The sequence below is a fragment of the Gavialis gangeticus genome, unplaced genomic scaffold (assembly GCF_001723915.1).
Source record: "Gavialis gangeticus isolate Ggan-Ray unplaced genomic scaffold, GavGan_comp1, whole genome shotgun sequence".
In the NCBI taxonomy this organism is placed as follows: Eukaryota; Metazoa; Chordata; order Crocodylia; family Gavialidae; genus Gavialis; species Gavialis gangeticus.
The window spans coordinates 60,816,693-60,821,539 of record NW_017729004.1 but is presented as its reverse complement, the minus strand read 5'-3'; the positions used below and the strand labels follow the sequence as shown (position 1 = coordinate 60,821,539).

At 43.8% G+C, this 4,847-nt stretch overlaps 1 long non-coding RNA gene across 1 annotated transcript in view; it reads right to left on the bottom strand.

The window, feature by feature from the left end:
• Positions 1-846: 846 nt before the first annotated feature.
• LOC109291438 overlaps positions 847-4,847 on the bottom strand; it is a 36,501-nt gene continuing 32,500 nt past the window's right edge. Inside the window, exon 2 of the long non-coding RNA XR_002095845.1 lies at positions 847-1,131. This is a non-coding gene — a long non-coding RNA (uncharacterized LOC109291438). The remainder of the gene's footprint in view (positions 1,132-4,847) is intronic.

Sequence of the window (4,847 nt, the reverse complement as noted above, 5' to 3'; positions counted from 1 at the left end):
CAGCGACCGGGGGACGGGGGTTCCCCCATGGCCAAGCTCATGGACTGTGGGGGGTGGAATCCCCCTGGGGCCAATCGCTTTGAGCAGAAAGCAGCCGCAGCACTCCCAGAAGTGGCCAGGGAGCTCCTGAAAGTGACCGCGGTGCTTCATCCACTGCTCCCACGCCCCAGCCACTGCCCACAGTAGGGGCACCGGCGCTTCCACCTGTCCCCCCTGCCTGTGACGTAAGCGGGGAGTGCAGCCTGTCAGAGGGTGCACCAACGCTCTCAGGTGGTGCATATGCACCCCGGCGCACCTCCTATGTGGCACCACTGATGTGCAGCAAGGCCCTTATACAATTGGGTAGAATAAAATACCAAAACATTCAATGGAACAAGGATTAGAACTTGGGACTCATTTCACTCATGTAAATCCGCTAAACACTAAGCCAGGGAGTCAGGCTTTTGCCTGCTTTTTCATTCTCTGACTTGAGAACCTTTTGCTCTGAGACTGCTGACCAGAACAAATCATGTAGGCAAGGTAGGTCAAGAAATGCCTATTCTATGTATCATATGGTTTAAGTATGAATTTGAGCTTACGTGCTCAGCTTTGTCAAGTCTAAGTGTCAAACCTCAAGATAAGAAACTGAAGTGCCTAGGAACTTTAGGTGCTTCCAGACTTGAGTGGCAATATAGGAGGAGTTCTGAGGATCATACTCTTGGGCTTTGGTGCTTAAGTCCTTCTGTGTTTCTAGCTCAGAGATATGATTATTCCATGTTCATACCATCTGGAAGAGTAATTAAGACACTGAGAGTTTCAGTATTAATTCTTTTGCTATACTTGAAAATCAGCCAGAAATCAGGCAAATTAATTTTCAGACTATTTTATTCAAAACAGATAAAACAACTCTATACAAACAAATATGATCGTAGGCTAATTTTGTTTTTTTCCTTAGACTAACAAAAAATTACAGGAAATGCTACAAATGAAATCTTCATTGCATCCACTAATTTATATATCTTCCCATGATATTTATTCTATGTCCACAAGGTGGAGCCCAAATCTTCTTGTTTAAGGCTGATCAAGGAGGCATTTTTCTAGTCCTGATTTTGACCTAACCACACTGAAGACATAATCACCACGGTGCAATTCCTGTAAAATTCAGAATTGAGTATGTGAAAAAACAATGTTCTTCTGGTAGTATAAATTGGAATTTTGCAGCAGAGGAGTTTATTTGTGATTTTTAATATGATCTAGAATCTTTCCTTGGGCTCAGTACTAACGGTCTCAAAGAAGGGTCTTACCCTAATTCTCTTAATTAAGTCTGTGGAAGTTTGAACATCAAATTTAAGTCATAGCAAAACTGACACCTGTATAAGTGATCATCAGCTTCAGATTCTGGTATCATGTATCAACAGATCTATATACTGGTAGTATTTACTCTATAAAAAAAATAAGAAAGCAAAATATGGAAAAGCAATTCTGAGGTTTCTGTGCCAATACAGAAAAATAAAACCCATAACAGAATTAAATTCTTAGTGGGTAATTTAAAGGATCGCCTCACTAAACATTGATCAGCAAAAATTTTGATTAAATCCTAAACCAGAAAAACACCATCATAAGAGACAACTTACTAGATGATGAGAAATGGAATAGGGGAGAAAGGAGGCAAGTATATTTGTATTCATACATTGTTGGCAGCTGCAATGAAAAGGAAGCCATAGGGAGGGCAGTGTTGAGAAGAGCTTTAGGCAATACATTATATATCATCGCATAACCTGAAATAACCTACATAAGTAAAAGTGTGTTTCTGCAGTTTTAAGTGTGCATTAACCAAGCGAGCAAGGTTCTTTGAGTAGATGTGATATCTTTTATTAGACAAACTAGGTACCTTGCCTGCCTATGTCCTTAGACCAACACAGCTACAACCAAAAACCCAATTTACCCAAGAAAAGATCAAAGGAACAGGTAAGAAAATAATCTCAAAAGTTAAAAAAATATTGATTCTCCCCGGCTGGAGTTTCTCTTGCATATTTGATGAAGCATGTTTGATGAAGCAGCAGCACCATCTTGCAGAGATGTAACCATCTGGTCAGTACAAATTAGACCACATCTCCACTAGATATTTTTACAATGAAATGCTCCACTTGCGCACAGCTGCCAGCATCAACATTTTACTAGATCGCACTCAATGAGATGCTGCGTTGTTACGAGGTGATAGGTATCCCACTGTCCCTCTATGATAGCCTTAAACACAATCTTGTAGACATTTTGCACTGCATTGTGGGATAGCAGGAGCCTTTTTAAGGAACTGTCAGGACTTGAATCACCTGTGTACTCTCCCAATGCTGGTTTTTAAAAAATCCCCACTATTCTTCCATTATATTTCTCACACTTCTCTTTTTTAAATGCCTCTACCTCCTTGCTGTCAGAAGCGTTGATGCCACATGGGTCAGGGCAGCCTCATGTCTTTCTACAGAGGGGGAGATGGACTAAGTTTTATTTGCAGAACTAAGTAACACAGCTGCTGAGGAAGGAACAATGCACATGATGAATGAATGCCAGTTGCCAGATGCTGCAGGCCAGCTGTACACTGTGGAGAGGCACTTCTGGGTTTATAAAATGTAGCCTGGGTGTACACGGGTTTGTACTTCCCTCTCCAATTGAAGAAATTATTGGCAGGGCAGTGTGCTGTGGAGGGACACAACAGCCCAGTGGCCACCTCCGTCCCTTATAGAGTCAGGTCCAGTCAATCAATTACTTAACTATATACAGATTTATTATCACAACAAAACCACTAAAGTGTAAGGACATAGATTATATATATGTACAAAAACAATAAACCCTATATATATAGTTTGGGGGGGGCCTCCCCTGTGGGGACGCTCTCTCCAGGGTAACTTACTACTGCTCTGCAGTCCTGCTGTGTCCCTGCTGGGTTTTCCTGCTGCCTGTCTCTGCTGCCGCTGTCCTGGCTTAGGGCCACAGGCACCACTGTGTGTAGTGGATGCTTCGCATTGTGCTAGGGGTTGGAGGCCTGGACAGCCTTGTGCAGCACCAGGGCTTGGTCTGTTCCCGGACCCTCTGGGTTGTGTCATCTGCACTGAGATGCTGCCTCGAGTCAGCAGCTGTAGACCCAAGCTACCTCAAGCGGCTCCCAGGGTGTCTCACCCTCCGTGCAGTGCCTCCTGCACCAATATCCCAGCGTCATCCTGGGGGTTGAGGACCTGAGCCACCCCAGGGGCTCCAAAGATCCTGCTCCATGCACCAGCCTGTGCACTGTGTCTCTAGGCACAAACCAGAGGTTGCAGACCCGAGCCACTTCATGCAGCTCCCAGGGTCTGGATGCCATGCTGCACATCGAGAACCTAACCACTGGAGCTGTCCCCTGCTCCCTGCTGATAGAAGTCTTCAGGGGCTCTTCCTGGGCTACTACTTTGCCCTGCTGAGCAGCTCTCCTCAGCTCTTCTAAACCCCACTCTTCAGCCCTTGACGCATCCCATCTTATGCTGGGCATGCAACTCCTTTTATACGCTCCAGGGATCCGCCCCGAAGTCTTCTTTACCTGACAGTTTCCAGTCTTCAATCAGGTCCGGGAGAGCTCTTTTCCTCCTCCCCTCAGAAAAGGGGCGTGCTGTTATTTCTCTTGCTGCCTCCTGATTGGTGGATGGGCTCCACCAATCAAAACAGCAGGATCTCAAACCTGGGATTCAACCCAAGCTCTGAAAGGTAAGCCTACTACAAAAATGTAAAACATAGTGATGCAGTGGCTCAGAGTTTTGATATGGAAGGCCTCACTCCTAACATTACAGTGCATAGCTCACCCGAGCCCTATTGTGCAGAGATGCCAAGATGAGTGCTGCTTTGATAGTGGAAGAAAGCATGATGATCATCCACTGAAAGCTTACAATCACAGAATGCTATTGGTTGATGGGCAGTCGGTTCAGTATTGGAAAGCTGCAGGTGGGACATTTGTCATCCCTGGGTGCAAGGTTGTTAATGTCCTCCTACATTGGGCTATGACTCTCAGCAATATTCAGGATAAGAGAGAAACTTGATATAATAGGCTTCCTAATCTGTGATTAGTGAGAAACATGTCCCAATTTGGTCCCCATCTATTTCTGGTTTCTGAATGCATAAATAGCAAGGGGTAAGTGTTGTAGTTCAGGAAGCTATTGCAAACAAGATTGTCGTAGTTATATATGATAACTAGATTAAGTACTTTAGTAAGCAGTAACCCTAGCATTGGAGATGGAATACCAGATTGGGAGATGCACATTATTCACAACAGATTAAAAAAAAGGTGATAATGGTAGAGTAAAGTCTGGTTTCTTGTACATATTTTCCATCAGGATATTTATTGCACTGGATGAGACATATTACATTTCTGGAGGTGTGGATGTAAGATCCAGGAATTGAAGCCAAGACAGAGTTGTAAGGGCCGAAAGGTGGCTCTAGATAAAAAGATTACAGTGATCAGAAAGGGAACATGAGTGGCCCAGAATGACTCAAATACTGCTGAGGCAGGTGGCTCAGCCTGGTATATGGGGATTGATACACAGAGGCACCAAAATTAAGATTAAATTAATTAAATGGTTTATTATAACACAAACAACTATGTACAATTATCACAGACAAAACAATAACACAGAGAACATGAGTGAGATTAGATACACACAGGGCTATACATTACCTATCTTACTATAGAAGAGTGAGGCTGGAAGAACCCACAGACAGCTTTGAGAATCAGCAAAAGGCATCTTCAGCAGCAGCCCCACATACTAGATGCACTGGAGAACTACCCAAAGACTAGTACCCAACCAGAACAATCCAACCCCCCAAAAAAGCCCCCTTCATACATATATTTT